The 12280-nt window shown below is 37.1% G+C and overlaps 1 protein-coding gene and 1 long non-coding RNA gene across 13 annotated transcripts in view; one reads left to right on the top strand and one right to left on the bottom strand.

Annotated features, from left to right (window-relative positions):
• The window catches only part of LOC308194669, a 42429-nt gene extending 31775 nt beyond the window's left edge, over window positions 1-10654 (bottom strand). The window contains exon 1 of the long non-coding RNA XR_013950794.1: window positions 1678-10654. This is a non-coding gene — a long non-coding RNA (uncharacterized lncRNA). The remainder of the gene's footprint in view (window positions 1-1677) is intronic.
• CTNNA2 (catenin alpha 2) overlaps window positions 1-12280 on the top strand; it is a 475915-nt gene that overhangs the window by 280089 nt on the left and 183546 nt on the right. The window lies entirely within an intron of this gene.

Below are 12280 nucleotides of genomic sequence, written 5' to 3'. Positions count from 1 at the left end.
CTGCCAGGGAGAAGAAAAGACAGAGAGAAAAGGGAATATGTGAAGAAGCAAAGAACAGACTCGAGAAAGACAATTTAAAAATAAAAAAAAATGAAAAAAAAATAAAAAAAGGAGGAAACCCACTTGGGAGATGTGTAATAGTAATGCAGAAAAAAGTATGAAAACAGATGTTGGAATTTGGTTTTAAGCCCAAAGTACGTTTAAATTTTTCTTTAATCTTCATTTATCTGTATTTACCTACAATTTGGCACCCTCCATCTTTCATCATAATTGGTAATAAAAAAAAAGAGATATTTTATATATATATATATATATAAAGTTATATTTGTGTCTTGAGAATCTTACTTAAAGTCGAAGTATCCTCAGTAATGCATTTAAGTCAGAAATGTACTGCAGTCGCAGTTTTCATTGTTTAATTTCAGTAGAAGAAATTTTACTTTACTTGACTACTCCAGAAATACTCATCTTAAATTACCTTATGAGGCTGAGCTCTACTTTTATTGCTCTTTTCTGTTATTTTGTTTTATTTTCTTGTTGATGAAAGAAAAACTAAGCTGTTCAGTGGTGATTGTTCCACTGCTGCTGCTAAATATTGTTGAAAAGTAATATTATTTCACTCCCTACTTGTGAAATGAACCCTAACTATAAAACCGCAATGTGATAGTCAGATAGTGAAAGTAGTAAACTCCATTACAGAGTTTGTCTCCTTGATCATTTGGGGATATTAGGAAAATGACTATATACATATATATGTATATATATATATATCTGTTACAGTAAATCATGTTTACTGTTGAATGATCTATATGAAATTAAAGTGGGATAAATAGCAGAAAGTTGTAATTGAATTTTTTTATTTAATTTTTAATGGAAGTACTCAAGACATACATTTAACTTAGAAATTGCAGAACAACGTAGTGTATCTTCCTCCAGCAAAGTAACTATTATTACAGTAAGAAATACATCAAGTCCTGTAAAAATAAGTAAGGTCCTTTCAGATATAGGTAAGATTTTGATTATATCTTACAGTTCTTATCTTGTGCCCTTTAAAGCATTACATCAATTTCAGGAATGTTCTGGGTAACTCTGATTTCTGCCACTGCAGATACATGTGTTAATAAAAGAGCAGCTGTGGCCATGCTGGTAATCCACTCTGGTTTACATAAGAATTTTGTTTAGAGGAGAGTTCCTCATTACTCCTCTGATGATAATGTGATTCCAGAATTTCAGCTATCCTCAGTTGTTGATTTTCATCCTCATGCCATGAGAAGCTGCCCTCCTTTTGCACTTCTCAGTGAAATCATTTATCAGGCTGTGTTAAAAAATCCATCAGTGAAGCTAGTCCAATTAAAAAAAAAAAAAAAAAAAAAAACCTTCCCAAATGAGAGGGATTTTTTTTCTTAATCCAAATATTCTGAAGCTAAATGTATTTGTGAATCTCTGCTCCCCAACATGTCCTGTCTGAGCTTTTTACATCTCTTAAGTTATACATATAAAAGTGTTCTTTCTTAAAACCAACGACAATATCAGGTGTAGGAAATAAATATTTGGAGGAGGCAAAGGAAGAGTCAGTCTGTCGAGTTTTGACAGGGAGCTTCAGTTGCAGCATCTCTGCCAGTGCCCCCCTACAAAGCAAGTGTATCACGGTGTGGCATGGAGGCCCTTAAATACCATTACCTGAAACCAGGTAAGAGAAGACGAGTGATCATAGTCTGTCTGGTGGATCCCAAACCGAGGAAGAAAATGTGATTTACACACAAACAGTCTACCAGTATTGCTACCGGGGTCACTGGGCATGCCATCAACATGAAAGCACCGAGTGTGTAGAGGCAACAAAAATGATAAGTTCACAATTATGAATTTTCTACCCTATATTGGGGAAGGAAGGAATAGGATGAGAAATTAGGGAGGCACTAATGTAAGGAATTGCATATGTTTTGATGATTCTTGTCCTCAGTGGGGTAGGATCATGGTTTATGAGCTCCATAAACTTTCTCTTGCATGGAATAAAAAGCAAAAGAGTAGACGCTGCTATGTTAGAATTGTGATATCTGGGAATAGCCTTGAAAATGTTAACAAATCTCTAATTAGAAGCAGGACTGTTCATGGGAAATGTGAATCATTTGCTGAGAAAAGCAGATCTGAGCAAATGAAATGCCTCCAAATAGCAAAGACGGGGAGCTATACATGGAACTTGAGTACAGGATGACTTCATCTCAATATCCACGATGCAACAAAAGTCGTAGGTGGCAAAGTTAAAAAAAAATAGGCGAGACTTCAATATGAAAGCAAGTCAAGGAAATACAGAGCAAAGTTGGGTGCCACTCTGCCCATTTCAGGGATAACCCAGCACGGATACATGGACAACCCAGATTCTGCTTTCCATTTAATCACCCCTGGCAGCATTATGAAAGTCACAGACTAGTTAGGGTGGAAGGGACCCGTGAAGGTCTCGGATCTGACCCTGTGTCGTCTTGGATCAGGTTGCTCAAAGTCTTATCTGGGCAAGCTTTGAATGTCCCAGGGGATGGAAATTCCAGAAGAACAGAGGAAGAGCTATACCAAAATAGCAGAAATATATGAAATAGAGGTAATAAAAAGGAAACAGAACTAGAAGATATAATGAGGCTGTGCTGGCAGCCTCATGCAGCAAAGAAGACAAGAAACTGAGATAGAGTTGATGGTCCAGCCCTCAAAAAGTCACACACATTGGGAAAGACAGCAGCTGAGGCTGTGATGAGCCAGAAACCATATGCAGCAACTATACACCTCGGATACCACGGCAGATGAGCCAAAGTATAGCAGAAAAATGCAGAAGCATGGTAGTATGGTAGTAAAATCAGAGCCAAGGCTAGAGCCAGGCATGTATAGAAAAGCTTGGTGCAAGAAAGTCAAATAAAGGTAGAACAATTCAAAGACCTGCTAGGCTGCTGCCTGGTGGAGAAAAATCATCAACGTGAAGTCAAGTCTCTTCCAACCATTAAAAAATAAACCGGAATTAATTCTTATTTGAGAACCACTCGAGTGCAGTTGAAAGCCAATAAATTAAAGTGCGATGGCAGTCAATACCATGTCTTTGTGCTGAACTCTGTACTGATAACCCTGTGCCCTCACAGGTCAGGAAATGCTTACAGGGAAGGAATATTAAGCGTGCAAACTGATAAAATCAGGTGCAGCAACATGTGTAGAGCTACAAGGAAGGAACATGGGTTTCAAGATGTGAAGAACAGATTAAAAAAAAAGGCAACATTGGGATGTATATATAATTGCAATTTAGCTGATTTAGCTGTAGATACAGCATTTCATACTGCATTATGTACGTACAGCATTTACGCAAGTATTGATGTTGACAACGAAGCAGCCTAGTTGCACAACCACAAAATTACCCAGTGCAAGGTGCACAGTGCTTAAATGAACAATAATGCATGTTTTAGAGTAAAGTTCAAAAGAGGGAATTTGCCATTTATTGCTGTAAAATATCATTTTTGCTTCTGTCCAGTGAAGCTGACAGTTGCTTTTCTGTGAAATGGCAAAGCTGGCTACAGTACAGAAGCAGCCTGGGGTTCATAGCCAGCATTTTCAGTAGGAGATGTTTTCAGTTCTCTCCTCCTTTCCCTTTTCCTTTCCCTTTTCCCTTTTCCCTTTTCCCTTTTCCCTTTCCCCTTCCCCTTCCCCTTCCCCTTCCCCTTCCCCTTCCCCTTCCCCTTCCCCTTCCCCTTCCCCTTCCCCTTCCCCTTCCCCTTTCCCTTTTTCTCTTTTTTGAATTTCCATTTTCAGACAGCTTCAGTCGAGTCATTTGGGACCATTGAGGTGCTCTGCATTTCCAGAAATCAGAGGCAGCTTGTCTTAAACTTTACAATCAAGCATTTGAAGCATTTTGATATTCATATATTCCTTTGGGCCTGTGTGAGTTTGGGCAAAGGCACGGGAAGGTGGCAGTGGGATATGGCATTTCTGCCTGTCATTTTGATCCTCTAGGACTTTACCTAAAGGAGAATTATGTCAATGCAAGCAGTTTCACTGAATCCTACAATTTAGGTATATGACAATTCAAGCGCACTCCAGCTCCAGTGAAAATACATGAGAAACACAGAATAAGAAAGAAGCCAGATTACAATCACCATTGCATACCCAATCTATTTTCTATTTGGCATACATCTGGGTATATTACAAGGTTTTTTTGTTTGCTTTGCTTTGTTTTGTTTTTAGTAGGCCTACAAAAAATAGAAAATTAAAATCTGAACAAGAGATTTTCTACACCACTGATGGCTGAAAAATATTTTATTCCTAACTTCCCATTGTGAATTCATTATCTGAGAAGATTGTTTGGGTTTCGAAAACTGTCGTGCTTGAAATAAACAGAGAATAGCTTTTGCCACCTCCTTCCTTTAACTTAGTGGGAATGTTATGCAGAAGATAGCTGACATAAAGTTATGATATCAGCATCATTTAACTTCTTGCACTTAATTTACCTTATTAACATTTTTATTGCTTTTTGGTGCTATTGCATATATAGAAAAATCATAGTGGTGGAGTCAACTAGTTCGAGCTAAGCATCTGTATATAGCCCAGGGATGTCAACATGCTCACATTGTAATGTTAAAATGGATTAAATAGTTAAATTTGCTGGCTATTCTAGTATCTCTCCAGCTGGCAAAGGTGTGGAATAATCTACGACTCAGAATTTTCCCATTTTTAAGATCGCATTTCTACAGTCTGACCAAATAATACACTAGAAAGAAAAATGGTGTGTTGACCACAGGACTGGTATTTGATTTCAAGCCTTGATGCACCAATACTTCAGTAGGAAATGATCTCGATAGGATGACATTTTGCAATTTATCCTCAGACAGCATGAAGGCTGTAAATTATCATACCTGGTGTTTACCATTGTTTCCCACCTATAATAGTTGGGAAGTTCTTGAGTGCATTTATGATATGCTATTGATAGAATTACTGAAGGTCACAGGTAGCAACAGGCTGTTTTTCTACAATTATGTTACAGATTTTAATGAATACTTTAAAAGAGTATTGGCATTATATATATGATTTTTATAAGCGTGCTATATTATCATCCAAATTTTTAGTGTTCCATAAAATATGGGTATGAAATTCTTCTGATTCCTTGTAAATGATTTCAGTAAGTATGTCTTTCATAAACTCAGTGGTGTCTGGGTATCAGGAGCATGTAATTTCACTTCAGCTTCTGTTAAGTGGTTAAGACCTGAAGGTCATTGGCGTGAAAATCTCTTAAGTTTCAGAATGGTCTTTGTAGCTTGGGGACTCAATGTCATGGCTTTTTAATGATGATAGGAATTTTATAAGATAACTGAAAGTATATATTTTTTCACAGAGCTGCAAACAGTCTGAATCTTTATAGGAGGAAGTTTATTTTAACTTTTAAAACTGAATTTATTTGAAATAACTGGGCAAACCAGTTTCTTAGATTATTTAATATATAAAGGCACTATATCCTCTAAATAAAAAAATAAAAATAAATCACATTCACTTTGTTTACCAAAGCACTATTAAAAGACATTGTAGAATATAATTTTGTTGTTAGGCTTCTGATGGGAAAGGGTGTATCAGACTTCTTAAAGAAACCTTTAAACCCTTGCAGCGAGTTTTGCTACTGACTTTTCTTTTTGATTCCTCCAACTATTTGACTCTCTTTTTAATTCAATTACATCCTTCTCCATTTGGTCAATGCTAATTGATTAATTTCTTTTCACATATTAATATAACTTAGTTGCTAGTAAAGCAAAGCCACCAGAAGACTTCGAGCCGAAGTTGTATTTTGCAGCAAGCTACAGGCAGGGTCAGAGTGTGCCACGAAGCGTTTAACAACTACACGAAGTAAGCCAGGGTGGGAAAAAATGCCTCCCTTGCAAACAAAGTCACTACAATTAGTGCTTAGAGCTGTTAGCTTGCTTGATTTTTCCTTATTTCTTTTTCACACATTTGAAGCAGCTTCTGGGAAATATTTATGTGGAATTAAGGGGTGAGAAAAGAGCCACTAAAGATGCAGGGGTAGTGAGAATGGAAAAGAAAACCTGAGCGTAGGCAGAGTGAGGATGAGAATAAGTAACTGTGCATCTGGTTCAGCAACACTCAATCTTTATCAGCCCCTTAAGTGATGGTCTCTGCAGTAGGCACCAGTAAACCACAGGTCCTGCGGTAGCCAGGCCATAGACTTAATATTGAATTTTCTCTTCCACTGATTGTTTATTGTGCTGTTTAGCATAAACATGGCTACTAGTGTCTCTGCTTTATTAGGGCTTAGTTAAACAGTTTGGAAAGCTTCTGAGTATGAACAGAGGACTTGTCTCTGTAGTCCTCAATACAATCCTTAGATTTTTATAATTGCTTTTAAGAATTACATTGGTATCATTGATGTATCACTTCCTTGGCTGGGCATCTTTCAGAGCAGCCTTCAGAATCAGCTTCCAGGTTTAATTTCCCCTAAATCACTGTTTATTCATACAGAGAATATGTATTTCTCTGAGGATTGCCTTCACATCTGGTTATCACTGCTATGCTTAAAATTAGACATTTGCTCATCCTAAATCAATTATTTCTGGCAGGTGCAAACCCAGAATCCCTTTGGTACCTGGCACCAAATAGAGTTAAATGGAAAAGAGATGTGTAGGTTGGAGGACTGTTAAGAGCATTTTAAATCAGTTAAATCAGATTCTGTTCTGGTTACACATAATAATCTCAGTTCAGTTACCATCTGAAAGCTTTCCTCTTGTTTTTAATATTGAAATGTCTAGATTCTGAAATGTATACACTGCTAAAAAAGGTTTAAAAAGAATTTGAATTTATTATCATCAGCAGTTGGTCCTTACCATGTGCACTACTACACTCAGGTTTGGCTGAACTCAGTGACATGCATTCAGCACTCAATGGTAGAAAGTTTCAAAGCACGGGAAATCCTTGTCATCCTCTGTCTACACTATTCTTCTGCTTTTCCCAGAATTTCCTCCCACTGGGGTCTTCTCCCCAACTTTCCAAAATGCCCGGTTTAGGCCTTGAAGAAAGCAAATAGGAGATGAAAAGCTCAGCTCGCTGCATGATTTACTGTCCCGACATCTCAGCCATGAGAGCTTTCAGCCTTGATGATATGGAATCGTTTTGAAGATATCTAAGGAGAGCTCGCTACCTGATTAATCTAATACTAAAGAACTGCAGTTATTTAGGCTAACATTAATATTAATGGAGTGTTGTTTCTAATAATGGAAATAATATTTTTTAATCAAATCATAATTTAATACATTGCTCTGTGGTATTCAGTTGTGCCTTTTATTTGCATGTTGCCTTTCTTATTCCATCTACATATATATGTTTGTGTGTCTGTTTAGTTGGGGGAAAAAAAATGAATGAATTGCTAGAAATGGAGAGTAAAAAGGCTTTTCTTAAGTAAAGAAGCATTCTCGTGGAAAGCAAAAAATATTTGGAAGCACAGACCCCTCCTACTCTTTTAACACATAATAACTGTGGGACGTGGGAAATCCAGTTTGCTGTACCTGAGCTGGTACAGGAGTTTGAACCTGGCAATCAAAACGATCGCCATGTCCATAAGAGTGTGGAATTAGTATCTCCCATTGCAGCTTTTGGTTTGTATACAGAATTATTCATTGGTCTACATAGAGAACTATTTATTCAGACCTTTGTCTGTCTGAATGATTTTGTGTCTGTCTTCTTCTTTCCAGAGACTGCACTCAGCAGAGTGAAGAAAATTCTTGGCAAAGATGTCAAAGGCTGATGAATCAGGATTCTCTAATAAAACATATAATAATAATAATAGTAATATCTAGTAATATAATAGTAATATCTACTGTATTTTCTGTTTGCAAATCATTTACAGAGACAGATAATTTTCTTTTTCTGTTATGGAAAACTGTAGCATCTTTTAAGATAACATTAGAAAAATATGCAGGTGGAGAAGTTATTGAGTTCTGTGATTTATGTGGGAGTTCTTGGCATTGTTTATGTGTCTTTTTTGAGGGAGATTAGCATGGAAAAAGCATGCATCTGTAGATCAATTTGTCTTCCTAGAAGAGATCTATTGTCACCTGCTAGCTTGAGAGACGGAGTACCATGGATGGGTCTAGAAAAAGTAAATAATATTGCTAGTAAGTAAGCTAAGAATAATGGTTTTATGCCATAACAATTTTGCCCATTTTAATGAGTGAAGTAAAATAATTCCCTTCGTGTGGCTTTTGCGGTGTAACTCTGAAATTAGCTCAGGAAAGGTTTGAACCTATGGAATACTTAATAGTACTGAAAAAATAAAATAAAATTAAGGAGCCAGGTCTTTATCCTCATATTCATGATTTCAGTTTATCTCCAGAGCTAAGGGTGTTATATTCAGACAATTTTCCATCATGTCCCCTTCTAGTTTTCACATCTAGGTTGATTTCAGCTGAAAATGCTGAGCTGCCTTACGTTTATTTTCTGGTTTTGCTTTTATTTTATTTTGTTTCTATTTTCTGCGTTTGGATTGGAACTATTTATTACATACAAAGAAAAGGAAATATCTTCTTGACAAAAACAATATCAGGAGTGTGAATGTTTGCAGAAATTACGAGCACAGTGAAATAGGACTGTAGCAGATACTGTTCTGCAGTCTGAAGTATAGCATTTGCTGCTGAGCATCCACTTCTACAGTACTGGTAAGCATATTATATTATGCTGGTATAAAACATTCCTCTTGGACCCATTATAAAACCCCAGGAGTAGAAAATGTGGGGCAGGAAAGGGCTCCTTGAATTACAAAAAGCAGTCCCTTTTAAACATCATCTACCAGCTTACAACAATCTTTTCTAAATAGACCAAATTTTCCCTCAAAAATCATATATTCCAATTTATATTAGGTATTGATATGTTTTAATTTATTTTGTCCTTGTCTTGTGGCATGGAAGACAGGTAGAAATGCAGTGGTTTTGAAAGATGGAGATGACTTCATAATTCAGGGGTGATCAGACCACAGCTTAGGTATCTGTAAATTTGGCAGTCATTAGTTGATAATATTTTTGATTAATGCTGTCTCTAACTACACTAAAATTGGCCAAAGTTGTCTGGATGAATTGCCAGAGAAGGACCAAGCCGTGAAATTCCATGCTGTTCCTTTTGCACTGATTTTTATGTAGGTGTTTTGACGACAAAGATCCACAGGCACAAAAAAACTTCAGGCTTTTGATTATCAACACTGGCATTTTGATCTTGTGCTGACCCTCAGAACTGAAAACAAATTTCCCTTTGCAGAATGTGAAAAGATACATGTAAGGCTGCTGAAAGGCTGTGGTAATAAGTGCCATTATGTAGAAATCCCACTTACAGCCAAAGGGAAGATCTGAGAAGAGTTAACTGTAGTCTGCTGTACAATAATGCTTTATGTCTGCTATATTTTGTTAGATTTGAATAGGTTTTGTCACTTTGATATGCTTTTCCAAAAAAAAAAAAAGAAAAAAAAAGTGGAGTATATGACTAACTAGCATGAGACTTCTGTATGAAAATCATCAAAGTCTGGCTCTGGTAGGTCATTTAGGACCCCAAATATTCCTTCTTTACTTCTCTTTAAGATCAGTTTTTCCTGATTCCAATCTAGCTTAAAAAAAAAAAAAAAAAAAAAAAAAACTATTTCTTTTGGCTGAGTTCTAAATTATCCACGGGAGGAGAATTCATAGGCCACCTACTCAAAGTACTCTTGAACACCCTCTAAGAAATTTCCGTTTGGTAAGGAAATACCAAAGGCTACGAGTACACTTTTTAAAATGCTGTTAAAAATTGGTCCTGGGTCCTTGCAATAAGGAAATGTTAGTTAAGTACAGCTCCCAGCCATCTGATCCATATCGAAGTGAGGGATTATAAAGCAACCTGGCACAACTGTTTCTTCTGGGTAGTGGCCAGCTATTTCTGCCATGCTGTTTCCATTTGAATGAAAAATCAGCTGTGATACAGACCCTTATTGTTCTCCACGCCTATTGCTGTAGTAGATGCAGGGATGTTTGTTACGGTTTTGAAGGTTTCAGCACAAAACGGAAGATAAAATAGCATTCATAAAATAAAATTGAATTGTTAGTCTGCATAAATAGAGTAAGTACTTATCAAGCTGCTGCAAAAAAAGTTGACAATGACCGTGATTTTTCTCCAAAATGGTGGTATTTTGGCTGGGATTGGATTATCCTCGCAGTGACATGAGATCATGGGTCATCAGCTCTATCACTAGCAAAATCATTAGGAAAATGTTGTCCTGCCAAGATGAGAAAAATCCTGGTTGACTGCCTATACATCTCTTCTCTGCACCACTTTTATTTGGGCATCTTTTGCTGTTTGCAGAGAGACTCTGCAAGCACACAGTGTAAGAGCACAGAGCAAATATTTATTGGCTACTACACGCAGCAGATTTCTGAGCTAAATACTACTCAGCTAAGCATTAATATGTTTGCTACCCAGTGCTGGCTTGGTGCTGCTCAGCCAGGTGTGGTAGGGTTCTCTCCTTCATTGCTCCTTGGGACAGGTTTCCAATTTCCTCTCCTCTCCTCTCCTCTCCTCTCCTCTCCTCTCCTCTCCTCTCCTCTCCTCTCCTCTCCTCTCCTCTCCTCTCCTCTCCTCTCCTCTCCTCTCCTCTCCTCTCCTCTCCTCTCCTCTCCTCTCCTCTCCTCTCCTCTCATTTTAGTTACTTTTTCATAGCAGTATTTTTCTGCCTGAATTTTGAACTGTATCTTTGACTCCAGGAGAAGAGACGCTGGGTAAAGGGATTTGTCTTGAGAAGAGTGATCAGGAGATGAGCAGGAGGGGAGGTTGGAGAGCAGAATGGATAAAGAAGATTTCAGTGGGAGAAAGGATGGATGTGGGCTTGACAGCAGCAGAAATGGAAGCTGAAAGATGAGAATAGTTAACATAGAGCTAAGTGTTTGGAAGCTAGATGTTTCAGATGTTTGAAACCTAATGAAATGGGCAAAAAAAGCAAGGCTTTTTACAGCAGTGCCTTTTTTCCCCAGTAAATTGGAGAGTGAGCACAACAATTAATTATTACACATGCCATCAGGGTGCAGATCAAAGCAGAACCGAGATCAAAAACCCAACTATATTATTTTTATAACGCATTGTTTTTCGGTTGTTGTTTTTTTGGCCGTTAACGGTTTTTAGTTATGCATTGGGTTTCTCTATTACTGTAATGGAAATTAGCATGGCTCTTCAGAAGTTAATGGCATTCAGCAGCTCACTTTACGTGTGAATTTGGCCCTCTAGATCTGATCTGCGTATGCCTTGTTGACACCAACACACTTCTTTGGACTTCAGTGATGTTAATCCTACCAGAGGCTTGTAAGGACTTTGCTGCTTAATTTATATATATATAAAATTTATATATATAATTTATATATATATATATAAATTAGGACAGTGAATGACCATCCAGAGTTACAAACTGAGTTAAAGTCCTTCATATATATTTCTGAAGGACTTTAACTCAGTTTGTAACTCTGGATGGTCATTCACTGTCCTAATTTTGCTAATTGCTTAAATTGCTTCCTAAAATTGTCTGATTTTAAAACTGGCAACTTTCTGTAATAACAGTACATACACGTCTCTTCATTACTGCGCAGAACTAACAATGTCAGTGGATCAGGAAGATGGGAAATTGGATAATTTTTGGCTCTTTAGTGTTTTTAAACTGCTGGTTCATCCTCTGCAGCTGCCTTGCATTTTATAGGTGCACTAAATTTGATGACCGTGAAGGGTTGTTAAACAATATACTGTGATAAAAATAGTTCCCTGTGCTGACATTATGTGTTTTTTTCTAAACTAGCTCCATAAATTACATCAACAAAAGCTATTTGCACTTTTTTTTTTTTTTTTTTTTTTTCCCCAGAATTTGAGACAGGTAAACTAAATTGTCTCTGTAGGATTGAGAGTAAAAAGAAGCACATACATATGATGGACCTGCCCCCCCCGCAAGTAGCTATTCCCTTAAAATCGCCTTGTTCTTCCAAGTACTGCTATTTAAAGACACTGGACTTCTCCATGCCTCTGTTGCTGGACCAGGTACCTGAGACAGTGTGGCATGATAACCTTATTACAAGGTTTTTGTAGAGCTTGAGATCTGAATACAATTAATTAATTCCTGTACTTATTTCAGGCTAAATGAAGTAATGTGATGCTTGACAAGTGCATTGAAAGAATTAGGTGACTGACCCTGGTGTTTCTAAAGAAATTTCATATACTGACAGGGTTATAGAAGCTTGCTTATATTATATGTCGTATGAAATAAGAC

This window comes from Anser brachyrhynchus (genome assembly GCF_964034855.1).
Source record: "Anser brachyrhynchus genome assembly, chromosome: 4".
In the NCBI taxonomy this organism is placed as follows: Eukaryota; Metazoa; Chordata; class Aves; order Anseriformes; family Anatidae; genus Anser; species Anser brachyrhynchus.
The sequence above is the reverse complement of the archived record's forward strand: the minus strand, read 5'-3'. Positions and strand labels throughout refer to the sequence as shown.